The sequence below is a fragment of the Taudactylus pleione genome, unplaced genomic scaffold, assembly GCF_031769625.1.
Source record: "Taudactylus pleione unplaced genomic scaffold, aTauple2 ptg000311l, whole genome shotgun sequence".
Lineage (NCBI taxonomy): Eukaryota > Metazoa > Chordata > Amphibia > Anura > Myobatrachidae > Taudactylus > Taudactylus pleione.
In genome coordinates this window covers 339,795-366,871 of record NW_028284712.1, presented here as the reverse complement: position 1 = coordinate 366,871, position 27,077 = coordinate 339,795, and the positions used below count along the sequence as shown (strand labels likewise).

General features: G+C 35.9%; 44 non-coding genes across 44 annotated transcripts; all 44 read left to right on the top strand.

Annotated features, from left to right (window-relative positions):
- The first annotated feature begins 66 nt into the window (after nt 1–66).
- LOC148510908 (Nuclear RNase P) lies at nt 67–379 on the top strand. The gene has a single exon (XR_015869362.1).
- Nucleotides 380–685: 306 nt separating this feature from the next.
- LOC148510907 (Nuclear RNase P) lies at nt 686–998 on the top strand. Its single transcript, XR_015869232.1, has one exon.
- A 307-nt stretch (nt 999–1,305) lies between these two features.
- LOC148510906 (Nuclear RNase P) lies at nt 1,306–1,618 on the top strand. The gene has a single exon (XR_015868858.1).
- A 307-nt stretch (nt 1,619–1,925) lies between these two features.
- On the top strand, nt 1,926–2,236 carry LOC148510905 (Nuclear RNase P). The gene has a single exon (XR_015869005.1).
- A 307-nt stretch (nt 2,237–2,543) lies between these two features.
- LOC148510904 (Nuclear RNase P) lies at nt 2,544–2,856 on the top strand. The gene has a single exon (XR_015869361.1).
- Nucleotides 2,857–3,162: 306 nt separating this feature from the next.
- LOC148510903 (Nuclear RNase P) lies at nt 3,163–3,475 on the top strand. The gene has a single exon (XR_015869221.1).
- Nucleotides 3,476–3,782: 307 nt separating this feature from the next.
- Nucleotides 3,783–4,095, top strand: LOC148510902 (Nuclear RNase P). The gene has a single exon (XR_015868857.1).
- A 306-nt stretch (nt 4,096–4,401) lies between these two features.
- On the top strand, nt 4,402–4,714 carry LOC148510901 (Nuclear RNase P). The gene has a single exon (XR_015868782.1).
- Nucleotides 4,715–5,020: 306 nt separating this feature from the next.
- Nucleotides 5,021–5,331, top strand: LOC148510900 (Nuclear RNase P). Its single transcript, XR_015868922.1, has one exon.
- Nucleotides 5,332–5,638: 307 nt separating this feature from the next.
- Nucleotides 5,639–5,951, top strand: LOC148510899 (Nuclear RNase P). The gene has a single exon (XR_015869360.1).
- A 306-nt stretch (nt 5,952–6,257) lies between these two features.
- LOC148510898 (Nuclear RNase P) lies at nt 6,258–6,570 on the top strand. The gene has a single exon (XR_015869210.1).
- Nucleotides 6,571–6,877: 307 nt separating this feature from the next.
- Nucleotides 6,878–7,190, top strand: LOC148510897 (Nuclear RNase P). The gene has a single exon (XR_015868812.1).
- Nucleotides 7,191–7,496: 306 nt separating this feature from the next.
- On the top strand, nt 7,497–7,809 carry LOC148510896 (Nuclear RNase P). Its single transcript, XR_015869071.1, has one exon.
- A 306-nt stretch (nt 7,810–8,115) lies between these two features.
- LOC148510895 (Nuclear RNase P) lies at nt 8,116–8,428 on the top strand. The gene has a single exon (XR_015869025.1).
- A 306-nt stretch (nt 8,429–8,734) lies between these two features.
- On the top strand, nt 8,735–9,047 carry LOC148510894 (Nuclear RNase P). Its single transcript, XR_015869185.1, has one exon.
- A 307-nt stretch (nt 9,048–9,354) lies between these two features.
- Nucleotides 9,355–9,665, top strand: LOC148510893 (Nuclear RNase P). Its single transcript, XR_015869004.1, has one exon.
- Nucleotides 9,666–9,971: 306 nt separating this feature from the next.
- On the top strand, nt 9,972–10,284 carry LOC148510892 (Nuclear RNase P). The gene has a single exon (XR_015869024.1).
- Nucleotides 10,285–10,590: 306 nt separating this feature from the next.
- LOC148510891 (Nuclear RNase P) lies at nt 10,591–10,903 on the top strand. The gene has a single exon (XR_015869241.1).
- A 307-nt stretch (nt 10,904–11,210) lies between these two features.
- On the top strand, nt 11,211–11,523 carry LOC148510890 (Nuclear RNase P). Its single transcript, XR_015868781.1, has one exon.
- Nucleotides 11,524–11,829: 306 nt separating this feature from the next.
- On the top strand, nt 11,830–12,140 carry LOC148510889 (Nuclear RNase P). Its single transcript, XR_015868920.1, has one exon.
- Nucleotides 12,141–12,447: 307 nt separating this feature from the next.
- LOC148510888 (Nuclear RNase P) lies at nt 12,448–12,760 on the top strand. The gene has a single exon (XR_015869359.1).
- Nucleotides 12,761–13,066: 306 nt separating this feature from the next.
- On the top strand, nt 13,067–13,379 carry LOC148510887 (Nuclear RNase P). Its single transcript, XR_015868761.1, has one exon.
- Nucleotides 13,380–13,685: 306 nt separating this feature from the next.
- Nucleotides 13,686–13,998, top strand: LOC148510886 (Nuclear RNase P). Its single transcript, XR_015869023.1, has one exon.
- Nucleotides 13,999–14,304: 306 nt separating this feature from the next.
- Nucleotides 14,305–14,617, top strand: LOC148510885 (Nuclear RNase P). Its single transcript, XR_015869365.1, has one exon.
- A 306-nt stretch (nt 14,618–14,923) lies between these two features.
- LOC148510884 (Nuclear RNase P) lies at nt 14,924–15,235 on the top strand. Its single transcript, XR_015869352.1, has one exon.
- Nucleotides 15,236–15,541: 306 nt separating this feature from the next.
- Nucleotides 15,542–15,854, top strand: LOC148510883 (Nuclear RNase P). Its single transcript, XR_015869369.1, has one exon.
- Nucleotides 15,855–16,161: 307 nt separating this feature from the next.
- LOC148510882 (Nuclear RNase P) lies at nt 16,162–16,474 on the top strand. Its single transcript, XR_015869017.1, has one exon.
- A 306-nt stretch (nt 16,475–16,780) lies between these two features.
- LOC148510881 (Nuclear RNase P) lies at nt 16,781–17,093 on the top strand. The gene has a single exon (XR_015869220.1).
- Nucleotides 17,094–17,400: 307 nt separating this feature from the next.
- LOC148510880 (Nuclear RNase P) lies at nt 17,401–17,713 on the top strand. Its single transcript, XR_015869334.1, has one exon.
- Nucleotides 17,714–18,020: 307 nt separating this feature from the next.
- LOC148510879 (Nuclear RNase P) lies at nt 18,021–18,333 on the top strand. The gene has a single exon (XR_015869261.1).
- Nucleotides 18,334–18,639: 306 nt separating this feature from the next.
- Nucleotides 18,640–18,952, top strand: LOC148510878 (Nuclear RNase P). Its single transcript, XR_015869022.1, has one exon.
- Nucleotides 18,953–19,258: 306 nt separating this feature from the next.
- LOC148510877 (Nuclear RNase P) lies at nt 19,259–19,571 on the top strand. The gene has a single exon (XR_015869020.1).
- Nucleotides 19,572–19,877: 306 nt separating this feature from the next.
- Nucleotides 19,878–20,190, top strand: LOC148510876 (Nuclear RNase P). Its single transcript, XR_015869308.1, has one exon.
- A 307-nt stretch (nt 20,191–20,497) lies between these two features.
- LOC148510875 (Nuclear RNase P) lies at nt 20,498–20,810 on the top strand. Its single transcript, XR_015869145.1, has one exon.
- A 307-nt stretch (nt 20,811–21,117) lies between these two features.
- On the top strand, nt 21,118–21,430 carry LOC148510874 (Nuclear RNase P). Its single transcript, XR_015869240.1, has one exon.
- A 307-nt stretch (nt 21,431–21,737) lies between these two features.
- LOC148510873 (Nuclear RNase P) lies at nt 21,738–22,050 on the top strand. Its single transcript, XR_015869260.1, has one exon.
- Nucleotides 22,051–22,356: 306 nt separating this feature from the next.
- LOC148510872 (Nuclear RNase P) lies at nt 22,357–22,669 on the top strand. The gene has a single exon (XR_015869157.1).
- Nucleotides 22,670–22,975: 306 nt separating this feature from the next.
- On the top strand, nt 22,976–23,288 carry LOC148510871 (Nuclear RNase P). The gene has a single exon (XR_015869079.1).
- Nucleotides 23,289–23,594: 306 nt separating this feature from the next.
- On the top strand, nt 23,595–23,907 carry LOC148510870 (Nuclear RNase P). Its single transcript, XR_015869219.1, has one exon.
- Nucleotides 23,908–24,214: 307 nt separating this feature from the next.
- On the top strand, nt 24,215–24,527 carry LOC148510869 (Nuclear RNase P). The gene has a single exon (XR_015869239.1).
- Nucleotides 24,528–24,834: 307 nt separating this feature from the next.
- On the top strand, nt 24,835–25,147 carry LOC148510868 (Nuclear RNase P). Its single transcript, XR_015869263.1, has one exon.
- A 306-nt stretch (nt 25,148–25,453) lies between these two features.
- On the top strand, nt 25,454–25,766 carry LOC148510867 (Nuclear RNase P). Its single transcript, XR_015868810.1, has one exon.
- Nucleotides 25,767–26,072: 306 nt separating this feature from the next.
- On the top strand, nt 26,073–26,385 carry LOC148510866 (Nuclear RNase P). Its single transcript, XR_015869346.1, has one exon.
- A 307-nt stretch (nt 26,386–26,692) lies between these two features.
- Nucleotides 26,693–27,005, top strand: LOC148510865 (Nuclear RNase P). Its single transcript, XR_015869218.1, has one exon.
- Nucleotides 27,006–27,077: the final 72 nt, after the last annotated feature.

Below are 27,077 nucleotides of genomic sequence, written 5' to 3'. Positions count from 1 at the left end.
TCTAAATTTTCTGACATCTTCGAAGTTGAGCTTTAAAACAGTCTTGAAACTAAATGCTCAATATGTGGAGAGAAGCTCAGGGGTGAGGCTACATGCAGAGTACTGTAGTTGCTCCTAAAACTAACCTTGGGGAGGGTCTGAGATTAGAGCCACATGCTGCTCTCACAGAGCATTTCTTGACTGAAGCAAGTGAGTTCCCATCAATATTGGTCAGCTTGTAACTTCAAAGCAGAAGACACTGTATGCACTAAAACTCATGTGCTGCTATTGATGCAAAGTTCTCAAGCTTGGAATTGGCTCATGGCTGGCAAATTTAAGTTCAATGGCTGAGAGGAAGTACATAGCTGCTTTCCAAATCAATTCAGACTACTCTCTCTCCACATTTTGCTAATTTATGCCTCATCTTAGGCTGCTCTAAATGTATCTATTTCCCTATCTATGAAAAGTGAAAATTTTAATATTCAGTTAGAAACTCAACGGATTTAATTCTTCAATTTAAAACCTATATATTATAAGGTCATCATTTTTTTACTCTAAAAGTTTGAAAGTTTTCAAATCTTTATTTTATAGAGATGTGGGCTGTTAATTTGATTTTTAAACTTTTAATTTCCTATGTCACTCTAAGTTTTCTGACATCTTCGAAGATGAGCTTTAAAACAGTCTTGAAACTAAATGCTCAATATGTGGAGAGAAGCTCAGTGGTGAGGCTACATGCAGAGTACTGTAGTTGCTCCTAAAACTAACCTTGGGGAAGGTCTGAGATTAGAGCCAAATGCTGCTCTCACAGAGCATTTCTTGACTGAAGCAAGTGAGTTCCCATCAATATTGGTCAGCTTGTAACTTCAAAGCAGAAGACACTGTATGCACTAAAACTCATGTGCTGCTATTGATGCAAAGTTCTCAAGCTTGGAATTGGCTCATGGCTGGCAAATTTAAGTTCAATGGCTGAGAGGAAGTACATAGCTGCTTTCCAACTCAATTCAGACTACTCTCTCTCCACATTTTGCTAATGTATGCCTCATCTTAGGCTGCTCTAAATGTATCTATTTCCCTATCTATGAAAAGTGAAAATTTGAATATTCAGTTAGAAACTCAACTGGATTTAATTCTTCAATTTAAAACCTATATTTTATAAGGTCATCATTTTTTTACTCTAAAAGTTTGAAAGTTTTCAAATCCTTATTTTATAGAGATGTGGGCTGTTAATTTGATTTTTACATTTTTATTTTCCTGTGTCACCCAAAGTTTTCTGACATCTTCAAAGTTGAGCTTTAAAACAGTCTTGAAGCTAAATGCTCAATATGTGGAGAGAAGCTCTGTTGTGAGGCTACATGCAGAGTACTGTAGTTGCTCCTAAAACTAATCTTGGGGAAGGTCTGAGATTAGATCCACATGCTGCTCTCACAGAGCATTTCTTGACTGAAGCAAGTGAGTTCCCATCAATATTGGTCAGCTTGTAACTTCAAAGCAGAAGACCCTGTATGCACTAAAACTCATGTGCTGCTATTGATGCAAAGTTCTCAAGCTTGGAATTGGCTCATGGCTGGCAAATTTAAGTTCAATGGCTGATAAGAAGTACATAGCTGCTTTCCAAATCAATTCAGACTACTCTCTCTCCACATTTTGCTAATGTATGCCTCATCTTAGGCTGCTCTAAATGTATCTATTTCCCTATCTATGAAAAGTGAAAATTTGAATATTCAGTTAGAAACTCAACTGGATTTAATTCTTCAATTTAAAACCTATATTTTATAAGGTCATCATTTTTTTACTCTAAAAGTTTGAAAGTTTTCAAATCCTTATTTTATAGAGATGTGGGCTGTTAATTTGATTTTTACATTTTTAATTTCCTGTGTCACCCAAAGTTTTCTGACATCTTCAAAGTTGAGCTTTTAAACAGTCTTGAAGCTAAATGCTCAATATGTGGAGAGAAGCTCTGTTGTGAGGCTACATGCAGAGTACTGTAGTTGCTCCTAAAACTAACCTTGGGGAAGGTCTGAGATTAGAGCCACATGCTGCTCTCACAGAGCATTTCTTGACTGAAGCAAGTGAGTTCCCATCAATATTGGTCAGCTTGTAACTTCAAAGCAGAAGACACTATGCATTAAAACTCATGTGCTGCTATTGATGCAAAGTTCTCAAGCTTGGAATTGGCTCATGGCTGGCAAATTTAAGTTCAATGGCTGAGAGGAAGTACATAGCTGCTTTCCAACTCAATTCAGACTACTCTCTCTCCACATTTTGCTAATGTATGCCTCATCTTAGGCTGCTCTAAATGTATCTATTTCCCTATCTATGAAAAGTGAAAATTTGAATATTCAGTTAGAAACTCAACTGGATTTAATTCTTCAATTTAAAACCTATATTTTATAAGGTCATCATTTTTTTACTCTAAAAGTTTGAAAGTTTTCAAATCCTTATTTTATAGAGATGTGGGCTGTTAATTTGATTTTTACATTTTTAATTTCCTGTGTCACTCTAAATTTTCTGACATCTTCGAAGTTGAGCTTTAAAACAGTCTTGAAACTAAATGCTCAATATGTGGAGAGAAGCTCAGGGGTGAGGCTACATGCAGAGTACTGTAGTTGCTCCTAAAACTAACCTTGGGGAGGGTCTGAGATTAGAGCCACATGCTGCTCTCACAGAGCATTTCTTGACTGAAGCAAGTGAGTTCCCATCAATATTGGTCAGCTTGTAACTTCAAAGCAGAAGACACTGTATGCACTAAAACTCATGTGCTGCTATTGATGCAAAGTTCTCAAGCTTGGAATTGGCTCATGGCTGGCAAATTTAAGTTCAATGGCTGAGAGGAAGTACATAGCTGCTTTCCAAATCAATTCAGACTACTCTCTCTCCACATTTTGCTAATTTATGCCTCATCTTAGGCTGCTCTAAATGTATCTATTTCCCTATCTATGAAAAGTGAAAATTTTAATATTCAGTTAGAAACTCAACGGATTTAATTCTTCAATTTAAAACCTATATATTATAAGGTCATCATTTTTTTACTCTAAAAGTTTGAAAGTTTTCAAATCTTTATTTTATAGAGATGTGGGCTGTTAATTTGATTTTTAAACTTTTAATTTCCTATGTCACTCTAAGTTTTCTGACATCTTCGAAGATGAGCTTTAAAACAGTCTTGAAACTAAATGCTCAATATGTGGAGAGAAGCTCAGTGGTGAGGCTACATGCAGAGTACTGTAGTTGCTCCTAAAACTAACCTTGGGGAAGGTCTGAGATTAGAGCCAAATGCTGCTCTCACAGAGCATTTCTTGACTGAAGCAAGTGAGTTCCCATCAATATTGGTCAGCTTGTAACTTCAAAGCAGAAGACACTGTATGCACTAAAACTCATGTGCTGCTATTGATGCAAAGTTCTCAAGCTTGGAATTGGCTCATGGCTGGCAAATTTAAGTTCAATGGCTGAGAGGAAGTACATAGCTGCTTTCCAACTCAATTCAGACTACTCTCTCTCCACATTTTGCTAATGTATGCCTCATCTTAGGCTGCTCTAAATGTACCTATTTCCCTATCTATGAAAAGTGAAAATTTGAATATTCAGTTAGAAACTCAACTGGATTTAATTCTTCAATTTAAAACCTATATTTTATAAGGTCATCATTTTTTTACTCTAAAAGTTTGAAAGTTTTCAAATCCTTATTTTATAGAGATGTGGGCTGTTAATTTGATTTTTACATTTTTATTTTCCTGTGTCACCCAAAGTTTTCTGACATCTTCAAAGTTGAGCTTTAAAACAGTCTTGAAGCTAAATGCTCAATATGTGGAGAGAAGCTCTGTTGTGAGGCTACATGCAGAGTACTGTAGTTGCTCCTAAAACTAATCTTGGGGAAGGTCTGAGATTAGATCCACATGCTGCTCTCACAGAGCATTTCTTGACTGAAGCAAGTGAGTTCCCATCAATATTGGTCAGCTTGTAACTTCAAAGCAGAAGACCCTGTATGCACTAAAACTCATGTGCTGCTATTGATGCAAAGTTCTCAAGCTTGGAATTGGCTCATGGCTGGCAAATTTAAGTTCAATGGCTGATAAGAAGTACATAGCTGCTTTCCAAATCAATTCAGACTACTCTCTCTCCACATTTTGCTAATGTATGCCTCATCTTAGGCTGCTCTAACTGTATCTATTTCCCTATCTATGAAAAGTGAAAATTTGAATATTCAGTTAGAAACTCAACGGATTTAATTCTTCAATTTAAAACCTATATTTTATAAGGTCATCATTTTTTTACTCTAAAAGTTTGAAAGTTTTCAAATCTTTATTTTATAGAGATGTGGGCTGTTAATTTGATTTTTAAACTTTTAATTTCCTATGTCACTCTAAGTTTTCTGACATCTTCGAAGATGAGCTTTAAAACAGTCTTGAAACTAAATGCTCAATATGTGGAGAGAAGCTCAGTGGTGAGGCTACATGCAGAGTACTGTAGTTGCTCCTAAAACTAACCTTGGGGAAGGTCTGAGATTAGAGCCACATGCTGCTCTCACAGAACATTTCTTGACTGAAGCAAGTGAGTTCCCATCAATATTGGTCAGCTTGTAACTTCAAAGCAGAAGACCCTGTATGCACTAAAACTCATGTGCTGCTATTGATGCAAAGTTCTCAAGCTTGGAATTGGCTCATGGCTGGCAAATTTAAGTTCCATGGCTGAGAGGAAGTACATAGCTGCTTTCCAAATCAATTCAGACTACTCTCTCTCCACATTTTGCTAATGTATGCCTCATCTTAGGCTGCTCTAAATGTATCTATTTCCCTATCTATGAAAAGTGAAAATTTTAATATTCAGTTAGAAACTCAACGGATTTAATTCTTCAATTTAAAACCTATATTTTATAAGGTCATCATTTTTTTACTCTAAAAGTTTGAAAGTTTTCAAATCTTTATTTTATAGAGATGTGGGCTGTTAATTTGATTTTTAAACTTTTAATTTCCTATGTCACTCTAAATTTTCTGACATCTTCGAAGATGAGCTTTAAAACAGTCTTGGAACTAAATGCTCAATATGTGGAGAGAAGCTCAGTGGTGAGGCTACATGCAGAGTACTGTAGTTGCTCCTAAAACTAACCTTGGGGAAGGTCTGAGATTAGAGCCACATGCTGCTCTCACAGAGCATTTCTTGACTGAAGCAAGTGAGTTCCCATCAATATTGGTCAGCTTGTAACTTCAAAGCAGAAGACACTATGCATTAAAACTCATGTGCTGCTATTGATGCAAAGTTCTCAAGCTTGGAATTGGCTCATGGCTGGCAAATTTAAGTTCAATGGCTGAGAGGAAGTACATAGCTGCTTTCCAACTCAATTCAGACTACTCTCTCTCCACATTTTGCTAATGTATGCCTCATCTTAGGCTGCTCTAAATGTATCTATTTCCCTATCTATGAAAAGTGAAAATTTGAATATTCAGTTAGAAACTCAACTGGATTTAATTCTTCAATTTAAAACCTATATTTTATAAGGTCATCATTTTTTTACTCTAAAAGTTTGAAAGTTTTCAAATCCTTATTTTATAGAGATGTGGGCTGTTAATTTGATTTTTACATTTTTAATTTCCTGTGTCACTCTAAATTTTCTGACATCTTCGAAGTTGAGCTTTAAAACAGTCTTGAAACTAAATGCTCAATATGTGGAGAGAAGCTCAGGGGTGAGGCTACATGCAGAGTACTGTAGTTGCTCCTAAAACTAACCTTGGGGAGGGTCTGAGATTAGAGCCACATGCTGCTCTCACAGAGCATTTCTTGACTGAAGCAAGTGAGTTCCCATCAATATTGGTCAGCTTGTAACTTCAAAGCAGAAGACACTGTATGCACTAAAACTCATGTGCTGCTATTGATGCAAAGTTCTCAAGCTTGGAATTGGCTCATGGCTGGCAAATTTAAGTTCAATGGCTGAGAGGAAGTACATAGCTGCTTTCCAAATCAATTCAGACTACTCTCTCTCCACATTTTGCTAATTTATGCCTCATCTTAGGCTGCTCTAAATGTATCTATTTCCCTATCTATGAAAAGTGAAAATTTTAATATTCAGTTAGAAACTCAACGGATTTAATTCTTCAATTTAAAACCTATATATTATAAGGTCATCATTTTTTTACTCTAAAAGTTTGAAAGTTTTCAAATCTTTATTTTATAGAGATGTGGGCTGTTAATTTGATTTTTAAACTTTTAATTTCCTATGTCACTCTAAGTTTTCTGACATCTTCGAAGATGAGCTTTAAAACAGTCTTGAAACTAAATGCTCAATATGTGGAGAGAAGCTCAGTGGTGAGGCTACATGCAGAGTACTGTAGTTGCTCCTAAAACTAACCTTGGGGAAGGTCTGAGATTAGAGCCAAATGCTGCTCTCACAGAGCATTTCTTGACTGAAGCAAGTGAGTTCCCATCAATATTGGTCAGCTTGTAACTTCAAAGCAGAAGACACTGTATGCACTAAAACTCATGTGCTGCTATTGATGCAAAGTTCTCAAGCTTGGAATTGGCTCATGGCTGGCAAATTTAAGTTCAATGGCTGAGAGGAAGTACATAGCTGCTTTCCAACTCAATTCAGACTACTCTCTCTCCACATTTTGCTAATGTATGCCTCATCTTAGGCTGCTCTAAATGTATCTATTTCCCTATCTATGAAAAGTGAAAATTTGAATATTCAGTTAGAAACTCAACTGGATTTAATTCTTCAATTTAAAACCTATATTTTATAAGGTCATCATTTTTTTACTCTAAAAGTTTGAAAGTTTTCAAATCCTTATTTTATAGAGATGTGGGCTGTTAATTTGATTTTTACATTTTTATTTTCCTGTGTCACCCAAAGTTTTCTGACATCTTCAAAGTTGAGCTTTAAAACAGTCTTGAAGCTAAATGCTCAATATGTGGAGAGAAGCTCTGTTGTGAGGCTACATGCAGAGTACTGTAGTTGCTCCTAAAACTAATCTTGGGGAAGGTCTGAGATTAGAGCCACATGCTGCTCTCACAGAGCATTTCTTGACTGAAGCAAGTGAGTTCCCATCAATATTGGTCAGCTTGTAACTTCAAAGCAGAAGACCCTGTATGCACTAAAACTCATGTGCTGCTATTGATGCAAAGTTCTCAAGCTTGGAATTGGCTCATGGCTGGCAAATTTAAGTTCAATGGCTGATAAGAAGTACATAGCTGCTTTCCAAATCAATTCAGACTACTCTCTCTCCACATTTTGCTAATGTATGCCTCATCTTAGGCTGCTCTAAATGTATCTATTTCCCTATCTATGAAAAGTGAAAATTTGAATATTCAGTTAGAAACTCAACGGATTTAATTCTTCAATTTAAAACCTATATTTTATAAGGTCATCATTTTTTTACTCTAAAAGTTTGAAAGTTTTCAAATCTTTATTTTATAGAGATGTGGGCTGTTAATTTGATTTTTAAACTTTTAATTTCCTATGTCACTCTAAGTTTTCTGACATCTTCGAAGATGAGCTTTAAAACAGTCTTGAAACTAAATGCTCAATATGTGGAGAGAAGCTCAGTGGTGAGGCTACATGCAGAGTACTGTAGTTGCTCCTTAAACTAACCTTGGGGAAGGTCTGAGATTAGAGCCACATGCTGCTCTCACAGAACATTTCTTGACTGAAGCAAGTGAGTTCCCATCAATATTGGTCAGCTTGTAACTTCAAAGCAGAAGACCCTGTATGCACTAAAACTCATGTGCTGCTATTGATGCAAAGTTCTCAAGCTTGGAATTGGCTCATGGCTGGCAAATTTAAGTTCAATGGCTGAGAGGAAGTACATAGCTGCTTTCCAACTCAATTCAGACTACTCTCTCTCCACATTTTGCTAATGTATGCATCATCTTAGGCTGCTCTAAATGTATCTATTTCCCTATCTATGAAAAGTGAAAATTTTAATATTCAGTTAGAAACTCAACGGATTTAATTCTTCAATTTAAAACCTATATTTTATAAGGTCATCATTTTTTTACTCTAAAAGTTTGAAAGTTTTCAAATCTTTATTTTATAGAGATGTGGGCTGTTAATTTGATTTTTACATTTTTAATTTCCTGTGTCACTCTAAATTTTCTGACATCTTCGAAGTTGAGCTTTAAAACAGTCTTGAAACTAAATGCTCAAAATGTGGAGAGAAGCTCAGTGGTGAGGCTACATGCAGAGTACTGTAGTTGCTCCTAAAACTAACCTTGGGGAAGGTCTGAGATTAGAGCCACATGCTGCTCTCACAGAGCATTTCTTGACTGAAGCAAGTGAGTTCCCATCAAAATTGGTCAGCTTGTAACTTCAAAGCAGAAGACACTGTATGCACTAAAACTCATGTGCTGCTATTGATGCAAAGTTCTCAAGCTTGGAATTGGCTTATGGCTGGCAAATTTAAGTTCAATGGCTGAGAGGAAGTACATAGCTGCTTTCCAACTCAATTCAGACTACTCTCTCTCCACATTTTGCTAATGTATGCCTCATCTTAGGCTGCTCTAAATGTATCTATTTCCCTATCTATGAAAAGTGAAAATTTGAGTATTCAGTTAGAAACTCAACGGATTTAATTCTTCAATTTAAAACCTATATTTTATAAGGTCATCATTTTTTTACTCTAAAAGTTTGAAAGTTTTCAAATCTTTATTTTATAGAGATGTGGGCTGTTAATTTGATTTTTACATTTTTAATTTCCAATGTCACTCTAAGTTTTCTGACATCTTCGAAGATGAGCTTTAAAACAGTCTTGAAACTAAATGCTCAATATGTGGAGAGAAGCTCAGTGGTGAGGCTACATGCAGAGTACTGTAGTTGCTCCTAAAACTAACCTTGGGGAAGGTCTGAGATTAGAGCCACATGCTGCTCTCACAGAGCATTTCTTGACTGAAGCAAGTGAGTTCCCATCAATATTGGTCAGCTTGTAACTTCAAAGCAGAAGACACTGTATGCACTAAAACTCATGTGCTGCTATTGATGCAAAGTTCTCAAGCTTGGAATTGGCTCATGGGTGGCAAATTTAAGTTCAATGGCTGAGAGGAAGTACATAGCTGCTTTCCAACTCAATTCAGACTACTCTCTCTCCACATTTTGCTAATGTATGCCTCATCTTAGGCTGCTCTAAATGTATCTATTTCCCTATCTATGAAAAGTGAAAATTTGAATATTCAGTTAGAAACTCAACTGGATTTAATTCTTCAATTTAAAACCTATATTTTATAAGGTCATCATTTTTTTACTCTAAAAGTTTGAAAGTTTTCAAATCCTTATTTTATAGAGATGTGGGCTGTTAATTTGATTTTTACATTTTTAATTTCCTGTGTCACCCAAAGTTTTCTGACATCTTCAAAGTTGAGCTTTAAAACATTCTTGAAGCTAAATGCTCAATATGTGGAGAGAAGCTCTGTTGTGAGGCTACATGCAGAGTACTGTAGTTGCTCCTAAAACTAACCTTGGGGAAGGTCTGAGATTAGAGCCACATGCTGCTCTCACAGAGCATTTCTTGACTGAAGCAAGTGAGTTCCCATCAATATTGGTCAGCTTGTAACTTCAAAGCAGAAGACACTATGCATTAAAACTCATGTGCTGCTATTGATGCAAAGTTCTCAAGCTTGGAATTGGCTCATGGCTGGCAAATTTAAGTTCAATGGCTGAGAGGAAGTACATAGCTGCTTTCCAACTCAATTCAGACTACTCTCTCTCCACATTTTGCTAATGTATGCATCATCTTAGGCTGCTCTAAATGTATCTATTTCCCTATCTATGAAAAGTGAAAATTTTAATATTCAGTTAGAAACTCAACGGATTTAATTCTTCAATTTAAAACCTATATTTTATTAGGTCATCATTTTTTTACTCTAAAAGTTTGAAAGTTTTCAAATCTTTATTTTATAGAGATGTGGGCTGTTAATTTGATTTTTACATTTTTAATTTCCTGTGTCACTCTAAATTTTCTGACATCTTCGAAGTTGAGCTTTAAAACAGTCTTGAAACTAAATGCTCAAAATGTGGAGAGAAGCTCAGTGGTGAGGCTACATGCAGAGTACTGTAGTTGCTCCTAAAACTAACCTTGGGGAAGGTCTGAGATTAGAGCCACATGCTGCTCTCACAGAGCATTTCTTGACTGAAGCAAGTGAGTTCCCATCAAAATTGGTCAGCTTGTAACTTCAAAGCAGAAGACACTGTATGCACTAAAACTCATGTGCTGCTATTGATGCAAAGTTCTCAAGCTTGGAATTGGCTTATGGCTGGCAAATTTAAGTTCAATGGCTGAGAGGAAGTACATAGCTGCTTTCCAACTCAATTCAGACTACTCTCTCTCCACATTTTGCTAATGTATGCCTCATCTTAGGCTGCTCTAAATGTATCTATTTCCCTATCTATGAAAAGTGAAAATTTGAGTATTCAGTTAGAAACTCAACGGATTTAATTCTTCAATTTAAAACCTATATTTTATAAGGTCATCATTTTTTTACTCTAAAAGTTTGAAAGTTTTCAAATCTTTATTTTATAGAGATGTGGGCTGTTAATTTGATTTTTACATTTTTAATTTCCAATGTCACTCTAAGTTTTCTGACATCTTCGAAGATGAGCTTTAAAACAGTCTTGAAACTAAATGCTCAATATGTGGAGAGAAGCTCAGTGGTGAGGCTACATGCAGAGTACTGTAGTTGCTCCTAAAACTAACCTTGGGGAAGGTCTGAGATTAGAGCCACATGCTGCTCTCACAGAGCATTTCTTGACTGAAGCAAGTGAGTTCCCATCAATATTGGTCAGCTTGTAACTTCAAAGCAGAAGACACTGTATGCACTAAAACTCATGTGCTGCTATTGATGCAAAGTTCTCAAGCTTGGAATTGGCTTATGGCTGGCAAATTTAAGTTCAATGGCTGATAAGAAGTACATAGCTGCTTTCCAACTCAATTCAGACTACTCTCTCTCCACATTTTGCTAATGTATGCCTCATCTTAGGCTGCTCTAAATGTATCTATTTCCCTATCTATGAAAAGTGAAAATTTTAATATTCAGTTAGAAACTCGACTGGATTTAATACTTCAATTTAAAACCTATATTTTATAAGGTCATCATTTTTTTACTCTAAACGTTTGAAAGTTTTCAAATCTTTATTTTATAGAGATGTGGGCTGTTAATTTGATTTTTAAACTTTTAATTTCCTATGTCACTCTAAGTTTTCTGACATCTTCGAAGATGAGCTTTAAAACAGTCTTGAAACTAAATGCTCAATATGTGGAGAGAAGCTCAGTGGTGAGGCTACATGCAGAGTACTGTAGTTGCTCCTAAAACTAACCTTGGGGAAGGTCTGAGATTAGAGCCACATGCTGCTCTCACAGAACATTTCTTGACTGAAGCAAGTGAGTTCCCATCAATATTGGTCAGCTTGTAACTTCAAAGCAGAAGACCCTGTATGCACTAAAACTCATGTGCTGCTATTGATGCAAAGTTCTCAAGCTTGGAATTGGCTCATGGCTGGCAAATTTAAGTTCCATGGCTGAGAGGAAGTACATAGCTGCTTTCCAAATCAATTCAGACTACTCTCTCTCCACATTTTGCTAATGTATGCCTCATCTTAGGCTGCTCTAAATGTATCTATTTCCCTATCTATGAAAAGTGAAAATTTTAATATTCAGTTAGAAACTCAACGGATTTAATTCTTCAATTTAAAACCTATATTTTATAAGGTCATCATTTTTTTACTCTAAAAGTTTGAAAGTTTTCAAATCTTTATTTTATAGAGATGTGGGCTGTTAATTTGATTTTTAAACTTTTAATTTCCTATGTCACTCTAAGTTTTCTGACATCTTCGAAGATGAGCTTTAAAACAGTCTTGAAACTAAATGCTCAATATGTGGAGAGAAGCTCAGTGGTGAGGCTACATGCAGAGTACTGTAGTTGCTCCTAAAACTAACCTTGGGGAAGGTCTGAGATTAGAGCCACATGCTGCTCTCACAGAGCATTTCTTGACTGAAGCAAGTGAGTTCCCATCAATATTGGTCAGCTTGTAACTTCAAAGCAGAAGACACTATGCATTAAAACTCATGTGCTGCTATTGATGCAAAGTTCTCAAGCTTGGAATTGGCTCATGGCTGGCAAATTTAAGTTCAATGGCTGAGAGGAAGTACATAGCTGCTTTCCAACTCAATTCAGACTACTCTCTCTCCACATTTTGCTAATGTATGCCTCATCTTAGGCTGCTCTAAATGTATCTATTTCCCTATCTATGAAAAGTGAAAATTTGAATATTCAGTTAGAAACTCAACTGGATTTAATTCTTCAATTTAAAACCTATATTTTATAAGGTCATCATTTTTTTACTCTAAAAGTTTGAAAGTTTTCAAATCCTTATTTTATAGAGATGTGGGCTGTTAATTTGATTTTTACATTTTTAATTTCCTGTGTCACTCTAAATTTTCTGACATCTTCGAAGTTGAGCTTTAAAACAGTCTTGAAACTAAATGCTCAATATGTGGAGAGAAGCTCAGGGGTGAGGCTACATGCAGAGTACTGTAGTTGCTCCTAAAACTAACCTTGGGGAGGGTCTGAGATTAGAGCCACATGCTGCTCTCACAGAGCATTTCTTGACTGAAGCAAGTGAGTTCCCATCAATATTGGTCAGCTTGTAACTTCAAAGCAGAAGACACTGTATGCACTAAAACTCATGTGCTGCTATTGATGCAAAGTTCTCAAGCTTGGAATTGGCTCATGGCTGGCAAATTTAAGTTCAATGGCTGAGAGGAAGTACATAGCTGCTTTCCAAATCAATTCAGACTACTCTCTCTCCACATTTTGCTAATTTATGCCTCATCTTAGGCTGCTCTAAATGTATCTATTTCCCTATCTATGAAAAGTGAAAATTTTAATATTCAGTTAGAAACTCAACGGATTTAATTCTTCAATTTAAAACCTATATATTATAAGGTCATCATTTTTTTACTCTAAAAGTTTGAAAGTTTTCAAATCTTTATTTTATAGAGATGTGGGCTGTTAATTTGATTTTTAAACTTTTAATTTCCTATGTCACTCTAAGTTTTCTGACATCTTCGAAGATGAGCTTTAAAACAGTCTTGAAACTAAATGCTCAATATGTGGAGAGAAGCTCAGTGGTGAGGCTACATGCAGAGTACTGTAGTTGCTCCTAAAACTAACCTTGGGGAAGGTCTGAGATTAGAGCCACATGCTGCTCTCACAGAGCATTTCTTGACTGAAGCAAGTGAGTTCCCATCAATATTGGTCAGCTTGTAACTTCAAAGCAGAAGACACTGTATGCACTAAAACTCATGTGCTGCTATTGATGCAAAGTTCTCAAGCTTGGAATTGGCTCATGGCTGGCAAATTTAAGTTCAATGGCTGAGAGGAAGTACATAGCTGCTTTCCAACTCAATTCAGACTACTCTCTCTCCACATTTTGCTAATGTATGCCTCATCTTAGGCTGCTCTAAATGTATCTATTTCCCTATCTATGAAAAGTGAAAATTTGAATATTCAGTTAGAAACTCAACGGATTTAATTCTTCAATTTAAAACCTATATTTTATAAGGTCATCATTTTTTTACTCTAAAAGTTTGAAAGTTTTCAAATCTTTATTTTATAGAGATGTGGGCTGTTAATTTGATTTTTACATTTTTAATTTCCTGTGTCACTCTAAATTTTCTGACATCTTCGAAGTTGAGCTTTAAAACAGTCTTGAAACTAAATGCTCAAAATGTGGAGAGAAGCTCAGTGGTGAGGCTACATGCAGAGTACTGTAGTTGCTCCTAAAACTAACCTTGGGGAAGGTCTGAGATTAGAGCCACATGCTGCTCTCACAGAGCATTTCTTGACTGAAGCAAGTGAGTTCCCATCAAAATTGGTCAGCTTGTAACTTCAAAGCAGAAGACACTGTATGCACTAAAACTCATGTGCTGCTATTGATGCAAAGTTCTCAAGCTTGGAATTGGCTTATGGCTGGCAAATTTAAGTTCAATGGCTGAGAGGAAGTACATAGCTGCTTTCCAACTCAATTCAGACTACTCTCTCTCCACATTTTGCTAATGTATGCCTCATCTTAGGCTGCTCTAAATGTATCTATTTCCCTATCTATGAAAAGTGAAAATTTGAGTATTCAGTTAGAAACTCAACGGATTTAATTCTTCAATTTAAAACCTATATTTTATAAGGTCATCATTTTTTTACTCTAAAAGTTTGAAAGTTTTCAAATCTTTATTTTATAGAGATGTGGGCTGTTAATTTGATTTTTACATTTTTAATTTCCAATGTCACTCTAAGTTTTCTGACATCTTCGAAGATGAGCTTTAAAACAGTCTTGAAACTAAATGCTCAATATGTGGAGAGAAGCTCAGTGGTGAGGCTACATGCAGAGTACTGTAGTTGCTCCTAAAACTAACCTTGGGGAAGGTCTGAGATTAGAGCCACATGCTGCTCTCACAGAGCATTTCTTGACTGAAGCAAGTGAGTTCCCATCAATATTGGTCAGCTTGTAACTTCAAAGCAGAAGACACTGTATGCACTAAAACTCATGTGCTGCTATTGATGCAAAGTTCTCAAGCTTGGAATTGGCTCATGGCTGGCAAATTTAAGTTCAATGGCTGAGAGGAAGTACATAGCTGCTTTCCAACTCAATTCAGACTACTCTCTCTCCACATTTTGCTAATGTATTCATCATCTTAGGCTGGTCTAAATGTATCTATTTCCCTATCTATGAAAAGTGAAAATTTTAATATTCAGTTAGAAACTCAACGGATTTAATTCTTCAATTTAAAACCTATATTTTATAAGGTCATCATTTTTTTACTCTAAAAGTTTGAAAGTTTTCAAATCTTTATTTTATAGAGATGTGGGCTGTTAATTTGATTTTTACATTTTTAATTTCCTGTGTCACTCTAAGTTTTCTGACATCTTCGAAGTTGAGCTTTAAAACAGTCTTGAAACTAAATGCTCAAAATGTGGAGAGAAGCTCAGTGGTGAGGCTACATGCAGAGTACTGTAGTTGCTCCTAAAACTAACCTTGGGGAGGTCTGAGATTAGAGCCACATGCTGCTCTCACAGAGCATTTCTTGACTGAAGCAAGTGAGTTCCCATCAAAATTGGTCAGCTTGTAACTTCAAAGCAGAAGACACTGTATGCACTAAAACTCATGTGCTGCTATTGATGCAAAGTTCTCAAGCTTGGAATTGGCTTATGGCTGGCAAATTTAAGTTCAATGGCTGAGAGGAAGTACATAGCTGCTTTCCAACTCAATTCAGACTACTCTCTCTCCACATTTTGCTAATGTATGCCTCATCTTAGGCTGCTCTAAATGTATCTATTTCCCTATCTATGAAAAGTGAAAATTTGAGTATTCAGTTAGAAACTCAACGGATTTAATTCTTCAATTTAAAACCTATATTTTATAAGGTCATAATTTTTTTACTCTAAAAGTTTGAAAGTTTTCAAATCTTTATTTTATAGAGATGTGGGCTGTTAATTTGATTTTTACATTTTTAATTTCCAATGTCACTCTAAGTTTTCTGACATCTTCGAAGATGAGCTTTAAAACAGTCTTGAAACTAAATGCTCAATATGTGGAGAGAAGCTCAGTGGTGAGGCTACATGCAGAGTACTGTAGTTGCTCCTAAAACTAATCTTGGGGAAGGTCTGAGATTAGAGCCACATGCTGCTCTCACAGAGCATTTCTTGACTGAAGCAAGTGAGTTTCCATCAATATTGGTCAGCTTGTAACTTCAAAGCAGAAGACACTGTATGCACTAAAACTCATGTGCTGCTATTGATGCAAAGTTCTCAAGCTTGGAATTGGCTTATGGCTGGCAAATTTAAGTTCAATGGCTGATAAGAAGTACATAGCTGCTTTCCAACTCAATTCAGACTACTCTCTCTCCACATTTTGCTAATGTATGCCTCATCTTAGGCTGCTCTAAATGTATCTATTTCCCTATCTATGAAAAGTGAAAATTTGAATATTCAGTTAGAAACTCAACTGGATTTAATTCTTCAATTTAAAACCTATATTTTATAAGGTCATCATTTTTTTACTCTAAACGTTTGAAAGTTTTCAAATCCTTATTTTATAGAGATGTGGGCTGTTAATTTGATTTTTACATTTTTAATTTCCTGTGTCACCCTAAGTTTTCTGACATCTTCAAAGTTGAGCTTTAAAACAGTCGTGAAACTAAATGCTCAATATGTGGAGAGAAGCTCAGTTGTGAGGCTACAAGCAGAGTACTGTAGTTGCTCCTAAAACTAACCTTGGGGAAGGTCTGAGATTAGAGCCACATGCTGCTCTCACAGAGCATTTCTTGACTGAAGCACGTGAGTTCCCATCAATATTGGTCAGCTTGTAACTTCAAAGCAGAAGACACTGTATGCACTAAAACTCATGTGCTGCTATTGATGCAAAGTTCTCAAGCTTGGAATTGGCTCATGGCTGGCAAATTTAAGTTCAATGGCTGAGAGGAAGTACATAGCTGCTTTCCAACTCAATTCAGACTACTCTCTCTCCACATTTTGCTAATGTATGCATCATCTTAGGCTGCTCTAAATGTATCTAATTCCCTATCTATGAAAAGTGAAAATTTTAATATTCAGTTGGAAACTCAACGGATTTAATTCTTCAATTTAAAACCTATATTTTATAAGGTCATCATTTTTTTACTCTAAAAGTTTGAGAGTTTTCAAATCTTTATTTTATAGAGATGTGGGCTGTTAATTTGATTTTTAAATTTTTAATTTCCTGTGTCACTCTAAGTTTTCTGACATCTTCGAAGTTGAGCTTTAAAACAGTCTTGAAACTAAATGCTCAATATGTGAAGAGAAGCTCAGGGGTGAGGCTACATGCAGAGTACTGTAGTTGCTCCTAAAACTAACCTTGGGGAAGGTCTGAGATTAGAGCCACATGCTGCTCTCACAGAGAATTTCTTGATTGAAGCAAGTGAGTTCCCATCAATATTGGTCAGCTTGTAACTTCAAAGCAGAAGACACTGTATGCACTAAAACTCATGTGCTGCTATTGATGCAAAGTTCTCAAGCTTGGAATTGGCTCATGGCTGGCAAATTTAAGTTCAATGGCTGAGAGGAAGTACATAGCTGCTTTCCAACTCAATTCAGACTACTCTCTCTCCACATTTTGCTAATGTATGCCTCATCTTAGGCTGCTCTAAATATATCAATTTCCCTATCTATAAAAAGTGAAAATTTGAATATTCAGTTAGAAACTCAACTGGATTTAATTCTTCAATTTAAAACCTATATTTTATAAGGTCATCATTTTTTTACTCTAAAAGTTTGAAAGTTTTCAAATCTTTATTTTATAGAGATGTGGGCTGTTAATTTGATTTTTACATTTTTAATTTCCAATGTCACTCTAAGTTTTCTGACATCTTCGAAGATGAGCTTTAAAACAGTCTTGAAACTAAATGCTCAATATGTGGAGAGAAGCTCAGTGGTGAGGCTACATGCAGAGTACTGTAGTTGCTCCTAAAACTAATCTTGGGGAAGGTCTGAGATTAGAGCCACATGCTGCTCTCACAGAGCATTTCTTGACTGAAGCAAGTGAGTTCCCATCAATATTGGTCAGCTTGTAACTTCAAAGCAGAAGACACTGTATGCACTAAAACTCATGTGCTGCTATTGATGCAAAGTTCTCAAGCTTGGAATTGGCTTATGGCTGGCAAATTTAAGTTCAATGGCTGATAAGAAGTACATAGCTGCTTTCCAACTCAATTCAGACTACTCTCTCTCCACATTTTGCTAATGTATGCCTCATCTTAGGCTGCTCTAAATGTATCTATTTCCCTATCTATGAAAAGTGAAAATTTGAATATTCAGTTAGAAACTCAACTGGATTTAATACTTCAATTTAAAACCTATATTTTAAAAGGTCATCATTTTTTTACTCTAAACGTTTGAAAGTTTTCAAATCCTTATTTTATAGAGATGTGGGCTGTTAATTTGATTTTTACATTTTTAATTTCCTGTGTCACCCTAAGTTTTCTGACATCTTCAAAGTTGAGCTTTAAAACAGTCATGAAACTAAATGCTCAATATGTGGAGAGAAGCTCAGGGGTGAGGCTACAAGCAGAGTACTGTAGTTGCTCCTAAAACTAACCTTGGGGAAGGTCTGAGATTAGAGCCACATGCTGCTCTCACAGAGCATTTCTTGACTGAAGCACGTGAGTTCCCATCAATATTGGTCAGCTTGTAACTTCAAAGCAGAAGACACTGTATGCACTAAAACTCATGTGCTGCTATTGATGCAAAGTTCTCAAGCTTGGATTTGGCTCATGGCTGGCAAATTTAAGTTCAATGGCTGAGAGGAAGTACATAGCTGCTTTCCAACTCAATTCAGACTACTCTCTCTCCACATTTTGCTAATGTATGCATCATCTTAGGCTGCTCTAAATGTATCTATTTCCCTATCTATGAAAAGTGAAAATTTTAATATTCAGTTAGAAACTCAACGGATTTAATTCTTCAATTTAAAACCTATATTTTATAAGGTCATCATTTTTTTACTCTAAAAGTTTGAAAGTTTTCAAATCTTTATTTTATAGAGATGTGGGCTGTTAATTTGATTTTTACATTTTTAATTTCCTGTGTCACTCTAAGTTTTCTGACATCTTCGAAGTTGAGCTTTAAAACAGTCTTGAAACTAAATGCTCAAAATGTGGAGAGAAGCTCAGTGGTGAGGCTACATGCAGAGTACTGTAGTTGCTCCTAAAACTAACCTTGGGGAAGGTCTGAGATTAGAGCCACATGCTGCTCTCACAGAGCATTTCTTGACTGAAGCAAGTGAGTTCCCATCAAAATTGGTCAGCTTGTAACTTCAAAGCAGAAGACACTGTATGCACTAAAACTCATGTGCTGCTATTGATGCAAAGTTCTCAAGCTTGGAATTGGCTTATGGCTGGCAAATTTAAGTTCAATGGCTGAGAGGAAGTACATAGCTGCTTTCCAACTCAATTCAGACTACTCTCTCTCCACATTTTGCTAATGTATGCCTCATCTTAGGCTGCTCTAAATGTATCTATTTCCCTATCTATGAAAAGTGAAAATTTGAGTATTCAGTTAGAAACTCAACGGATTTAATTCTTCAATTTAAAACCTATATTTTATAAGGTCATCATTTTTTTACTATAAAAGTTTGAAAGTTTTCAAATCTTTATTTTATAGAGATGTGGGCTGTTAATTTGATTTTTACATTTTTAATTTCCTGTGTCACTCTAAGTTTTCTGACATCTTCGAAGTTGAGCTTTAAAACAGTCTTGAAACTAAATGCTCAAAATGTGGAGAGAAGCTCAGTGGTGAGGCTACATGCAGAGTACTGTAGTTGCTCCTAAAACTAACCTTGGGGAAGGTCTGAGATTAGAGCCACATGCTGCTCTCACAGAGCATTTCTTGACTGAAGCAAGTGAGTTCCCATCAAAATTGGTCAGCTTGTAACTTCAAAGCAGAAGACACTGTATGCACTAAAACTCATGTGCTGCTATTGATGCAAAGTTCTCAAGCTTGGAATTGGCTTATGGCTGGCAAATTTAAGTTCAATGGCTGAGAGGAAGTACATAGCTGCTTTCCAACTCAATTCAGACTACTCTCTCTCCACATTTTGCTAATGTATGCCTCATCTTAGGCTGCTCTAAATGTATCTATTTCCCTATCTATGAAAAGTGAAAATTTGAGTATTCAGTTAGAAACTCAACGGATTTAATTCTTCAATTTAAAACCTATATTTTATAAGGTCATCATTTTTTTACTCTAAAAGTTTGAAAGTTTTCAAATCTTTATTTTATAGAGATGTGGGCTGTTAATTTGATTTTTACATTTTTAATTTCCAATGTCACTCTAAGTTTTCTGACATCTTCGAAGATGAGCTTTAAAACAGTCTTAAAACTAAATGCTCAATATGTGGAGAGAAGCTCAGTGGTGAGACTACATGCAGAGTACTGTAGTTGCTCCTAAAACTAATCTTGGGGAAGGTCTGAGATTAGAGCCACATGCTGCTCTCACAGAGCATTTCTTGACTGAAGCAAGTGAGTTCCCATCAATATTGGTCAGCTTGTAACTTCAAAGCAGAAGACACTGTATGCACTAAAACTCATGTGCTGCTATTGATGCAAAGTTCTCAAGCTTGGAATTGGCTTATGGCTGGCAAATTTAAGTTCAATGGCTGATAAGAAGTACATAGCTGCTTTCCAACTCAATTCAGACTACTCTCTCTCCACATTTTGCTAATGTATGCCTCATCTTAGGCTGCTCTAAATGTATCTATTTCCCTATCTATGAAAAGTGAAAATTTGAATATTCAGTTAGAAACTCAACTGGATTTAATACTTCAATTTAAAACCTATATTTTATAAGGTCATCATTTTTTTACTCTAAACGTTTGAAAGTTTTCAAATCCTTATTTTATAGAGATGTGGGCTGTTAATTTGATTTTTACATTTTTAATTTCCTGTGTCACCCTAAGTTTTCTGACTTCTTCAAAGTTGAGCTTTAAAACAGTCGTGAAACTAAATGCTCAATATGTGGAGAGAAGCTCAGTTGTGAGGCTACAAGCAGAGTACTGTAGTTGCTCCTAAAACTAACCTTGGGGAAGGTCTGAGATTAGAGCCACATGCTGCTCTCACAGAGATTTTCTTGATTGAAGCAAGTGAGTTCCCATCAATATTGGTCAGCTTGTAACTTCAAAGCAGAAGACACTGTATGCACTAAAACTCATGTGCTGCTATTGATGCAAAGTTCTCAAGCTTGGAATTGGCTCATGGCTGGCAAATTTAAGTTCAATGGCTGAGAGGAAGTACATAGCTGCTTTCCAACTCAATTCAGACTACTCTCTCTCCACATTTTGCTAATGTATGCCTCATCTTAGGCTGCTCTAAATATATCTATTTCCCTATCTATAAAAAGTGAAAATTTGAATATTCAGTTAGAAACTCAACTGGATTTAATTCTTCAATTTAAAACCTATATTTTATAAGGTCATCATTTTTTTACTCTAAAAGTTTGAAAGTTTTCAAATCTTTATTTTATAGAGATGTGGGCTGTTAATTTGATTTTTACATTTTTAATTTCCAATGTCACTCTAAGTTTTCTGACATCTTCGAAGATGAGCTGTAAAACAGTCTTGAAACTAAATGCTCAATATGTGGAGAGAAGCTCAGTGGTGAGGCTACATGCAGAGTACTGTAGTTGCTCCTAAAACTAACCTTGGGGAAGGTCTGAGATTAGAGCCACATGCTGCTCTCACAGAGCATTTCTTGACTGAAGCAAGTGAGTTCCCATCAATATTGGTCAGCTTGTAACTTCAAAGCAGAAGACACTGTATGCACTAAAACTCATGTGCTGCTATTGATGCAAAGTTCTCAAGCTTGGAATTGGCTTATGGCTGGCAAATTTAAGTTCAATGGCTGATAAGAAGTACATAGCTGCTTTCCAACTCAATTCAGACTACTCTCTCTCCACATTTTGCTAATGTATGCCTCATCTTAGGCTGCTCTAAATGTATCTATTTCCCTATCTATGAAAAGTGAAAATTTGAATATTCAGTTAGAAACTCAACTGGATTTAATACTTCAATTTAAAACCTATATTTTATAAGGTCATCATTTTTTTACTCTAAACGTTTGAAAGTTTTCAAATCCTTATTTTATAGAGATGTGGGCTGTTAATTTGATTTTTACATTTTTAATTTCCTGTGTCACCCTAAGTTTTCTGACATCTTCAAAGTTGAGCTTTAAAACAGTCGTGAAACTAAATGCTCAATATGTGGAGAGAAGCTCAGTTGTGAGGCTACAAGCAGAGTACTGTAGTTGCTCCTATAACTAACCTTGGGGAAGGTCTGAGATTAGAGCCACATGCTGCTCTCACAGAGCATTTCTTGACTGAAGCACGTGAGTTCCCATCAATATTGGTCAGCTTGTAACTTCAAAGCAGAAGACACTGTATGCACTAAAACTCATGTGCTGCTATTGATGCAAAGTTCTCAAGCTTGGATTTGGCTCATGGCTGGCAAATTTAAGTTCAATGGCTGAGAGGAAGTACATAGCTGCTTTCCAACTCAATTCAGACTACTCTCTCTCCACATTTTGCTAATGTATGCATCATCTTAGGCTGCTCTAAATGTATCTATTTCCCTATCTATGAAAAGTGAAAATTTTAATATTCAGTTAGAAACTCAACGGATTTAATTCTTCAATTTAAAACCTATATTTTATAAGGTCATCATTTTTTTACTCTAAAAGTTTGAAAGTTTTCAAATCTTTATTTTATAGAGATGTGGGCTGTTAATTTGATTTTTACATTTTTAATTTCCTGTGTCACTCTAAGTTTTCTGACATCTTCGAAGTTGAGCTTTAAAACAGTCTTGAAACTAAATGCTCAAAATGTGGAGAGAAGCTCAGTGGTGAGGCTACATGCAGAGTACTGTAGTTGCTCCTAAAACTAACCTTGGGGAAGGTCTGAGATTAGAGCCACATGCTGCTCTCACAGAGCATTTCTTGACTGAAGCAAGTGAGTTCCCATCAAAATTGGTCAGCTTGTAACTTCAAAGCAGAAGACACTGTATGCACTAAAACTCATGTGCTGCTATTGATGCAAAGTTCTCAAGCTTGGAATTGGCTTATGGCTGGCAAATTTAAGTTCAATGGCTGAGATGAAGTACATAGCTGCTTTCCAACTCAATTCAGACTACTCTCTCTCCACATTTTGCTAATGTATGCCTCATCTTAGGCTGCTCTAAATGTATCTATTTCCCTATCTATGAAAAGTGAAAATTTGAGTATTCAGTTAGAAACTCAACGGATTTAATTCTTCAATTTAAAACCTATATTTTATAAGGTCATAATTTTTTTACTCTAAAAGTTTGAAAGTTTTCAAATCTTTATTTTATAGAGATGTGGGCTGTTAATTTGATTTTTACATTTTTAATTTCCAATGTCACTCTAAGTTTTCTGACATCTTCGAAGATGAGCTTTAAAACAGTCTTGAAACTAAATGCTCAATATGTGGAGAGAAGCTCAGTGGTGAGGTTACATGCAGAGTACTGTAGTTGCTCCTAAAACTAATCTTAGGGAAGGTCTGAGATTAGAGCCACATGCTGCTCTCACAGAGCATTTCTTGACTGAAGCACGTGAGTTCCCATCAATATTGGTCAGCTTGTAACTTCAAAGCAGAAGACACTGTATGCACTAAAACTCATGTGCTGCTATTGATGCAAAGTTCTCAAGCTTGGAATTGGCTCATGGCTGGCAAATTTAAGTTCAATGGCTGAGAGGAAGTACATAGCTGCTTTCCAACTCAATTCAGACTACTCTCTCTCCACATTTTGCTAATGTATGCATCATCTTAGGCTGCTCTAAATGTATCTAATTCCCTATCTATGAAAAGTGAAAATTTTAATATTCAGTTGGAAACTCAACGGATTTAATTCTTCAATTTAAAACCTATATTTTATAAGGTCATCATTTTTTTACTCTAAAAGTTTGAGAGTTTTCAAATCTTTATTTTATAGAGATGTGGGCTGTTAATTTGATTTTTAAATTTTTAATTTCCTGTGTCACTCTAAGTTTTCTGACATCTTCGAAGTTGAGCTTTAAAACAGTCTTGAAACTAAATGCTCAATATGTGAAGAGAAGCTCAGGGGTGAGGCTACATGCAGAGTACTGTAGTTGCTCCTAAAACTAACCTTGGGGAAGGTCTGAGATTAGAGCCACATGCTGCTCTCACAGAGAATTTCTTGATTGAAGCAAGTGAGTTCCCATCAATATTGGTCAGCTTGTAACTTCAAAGCAGAAGACACTGTATGCACTAAAACTCATGTGCTGCTATTGATGCAAAGTTCTCAAGCTTGGAATTGGCTCATGGCTGGCAAATTTAAGTTCAATGGCTGAGAGGAAGTACATAGCTGCTTTCCAACTCAATTCAGACTACTCTCTCTCCACATTTTGCTAATGTATGCCTCATCTTAGGCTGCTCTAAATATATCTATTTCCCTATCTATAAAAAGTGAAAATTTGAATATTCAGTTAGAAACTCAACTGGATTTAATTCTTCAATTTAAAACCTATATTTTATAAGGTCATCATTTTTTTACTCTAAAAGTTTGAAAGTTTTCAAATCTTTATTTTATAGAGATGTGGGCTGTTAATTTGATTTTTACATTTTTAATTTCCAATGTCACTCTAAGTTTTCTGACATCTTCGAAGATGAGCTTTAAAACAGTCTTGAAACTAAATGCTCAATATGTGGAGAGAAGCTCAGTGGTGAGGCTACATGCAGAGTACTGTAGTTGCTCCTAAAACTAACCTTGGGGAAGGTCTGAGATTAGAGCCACATGCTGCTCTCACAGAGCATTTCTTGACTGAAGCAAGTGAGTTCCCATCAATATTGGTCAGCTTGTAACTTCAAAGCAGAAGACACTGTATGCACTAAAACTCATGTGCTGCTATTGATGCAAAGTTCTCAAGCTTGGAATTGGCTTATGGCTGGCAAATTTAAGTTCAATGGCTGATAAGAAGTACATAGCTGCTTTCCAACTCAATTCAGACTACTCTCTCTCCACATTTTGCTAATGTATGCCTCATCTTAGGCTGCTCTAAATGTATCTATTTCCCTATCTATGAAAAGTGAAAATTTGAATATTCAGTTAGAAACTCAACTGGATTTAATACTTCAATTTAGAACCTATATTTTATAAGGTCATCATTTTTTTACTCTAAACGTTTGAAAGTTTTCAAATCCTTATTTTATAGAGATGTGGGCTGTTAATTTGATTTTTACATTTTTAATTTCCTGTGTCACCCTAAGTTTTCTGACATCTTCAAAGTTGAGCTTTAAAACAGTCGTGAAACTAAATGCTCAATATGTGGAGAGAAGCTCAGTTGTGAGGCTACAAGCAGAGTACTGTAGTTGCTCCTAAAACTAACCTTGGGGAAGGTCTGAGATTAGAGCCACATGCTGCTCTCACAGAGCATTTCTTGACTGAAGCACGTGAGTTCCCATCAATATTGGTCAGCTTGTAACTTCAAAGCAGAAGACACTGTATGCACTAAAACTCATGTGCTGCTATTGATGCAAAGTTCTCAAGCTTGGATTTGGCTCATGGCTGGCAAATTTAAGTTCAATGGCTGAGAGGAAGTACATAGCTGCTTTCCAACTCAATTCAGACTACTCTCTCTCCACATTTTGCTAATGTATGCATCATCTTAGGCTGCTCTAAATGTATCTAATTCCCTATCTATGAAAAGTGAAAATTTTAATATTCAGTTAGAAACTCAACGGATTTAATTCTTCAATTTAAAACCTATATTTTATAAGGTCATCATTTTTTTACTCTAAAAGTTTGAGAGTTTTCAAATCTTTATTTTATAGAGATGTGGGCTGTTAATTTGATTTTTAAATTTTTAATTTCCTGTGTCACTCTAAGTTTCCTGACATCTTCGAAGATGAGCTTTAAAACAGTCTTGAAACTAAATGCTCAATATGTGGAGAGAAGCTCAGGGGTGAGGCTACATGCAGAGTACTGTAGTTGCTCCTAAAACTAACCTTGGGGAGGGTCTGAGATTAGAGCCACATGCTGCTCTCACAGAACATTTCTTGACTGAAGCAAGTGAGTTCCCATCAATATTGGTCAGCTTGTAACTTCAAAGCAGAAGACACTGTATGCACTAAAACTCATGTGCTGCTATTGATGCAAAGTTCTCAAGCTTGGAATTGGCTCATGGCTGGCAAATTTAAGTTCAATGGCTGAGAGGAAGTACATAGCTGCTTTCCAAATCAATTCAGACTACTCTCTCTCCACATTTTGCTAATGTATGCCTCATCTTAGGCTGCTCTAAATGTATCTATTTCCCTATCTATGAAAAGTGAAAATTTTAATATTCAGTTAGAAACTCAACGGATTTAATTCTTCAATTTAAAACCTATATTTTATAAGGTCATCATTTTTTGACTCTAAAAGTTTGAAAGTTTTCAAATCTTTATTTTATAGAGATGTGGGCTGTTAATTTGATTTTTAAACTTTTAATTTTCTATGTCACTCTAAGTTTTCTGACATCTTCGAAGATGAGCTTTAAAACAGTCTTGAAACTAAATGCTCAATATGTGGAGAGAAGCTCAGTGGTGAGGCTACATGCAGAGTACTGTAGTTGCTCCTAAAACTAACCTTGGGGAAGGTCTGAGATTAGAGCCACATGCTGCTCTCACAGAGCATTTCTTGACTGAAGCAAGTGAGTTCCCATCAATATTGGTCAGCTTGTAACTTCAAAGCAGAAGACACTGTATGCACTAAAACTCATGTGCTGCTATTGATGCAAAGTTCTCAAGCTTGGAATTGGCTTATGGCTGGCAAATTTAAGTTCAATGGCTGATAAGAAGTACATAGCTGCTATCCAACTCAATTCAGACTACTCTCTCTCCACATTTTGCTAATGTATGCCTCATCTTAGGCTGCTCTAAATATATCTATTTCCCTATCTATGAAAAGTGAAAATTTGAATATTCAGTTAGAAACTCAACTGGATTTAATACTTCAATTTAAAACCTATATTTTATAAGGTCATCATTTTTTTACTCTAAACGTTTGAAAGTTTTCAAATCCTTATTTTATAGAGATGTGGGCTGTTAATTTGATTTTTACATTTTTAATTTCCTGTGTCACCCTAAGTTTTCTGACATCTTCAAAGTTGAGCTTTAAAACAGTCGTGAAACTAAATGCTCAATATGTGAAGAGAAGCTCAGGGGTGAGGCTACATGCAGAGTACTGTAGTTGCTCCTAAAACTAACCTTGGGGAAGGTCTGAGATTAGAGCCACATGCTGCTCTCACAGAGAATTTCTTGATTGAAGCAAGTGAGTTCCCATCAATATTGGTCAGCTTGTAACTTCAAAGCAGAAGACACTGTATGCACTAAAACTCATGTGCTGCTATTGATGCAAAGTTCTCAAGCTTGGAATTGGCTCATGGCTGGCAAATTTAAGTTCAATGGCTGAGAGGAAGTACATAGCTGCTTTCCAACTCAATTCAGACTACTCTCTCTCCACATTTTGCTAATGTATGCCTCATCTTAGGCTGCTCTAAATATATCTATTTCACTATCTATAAAAAGTGAAA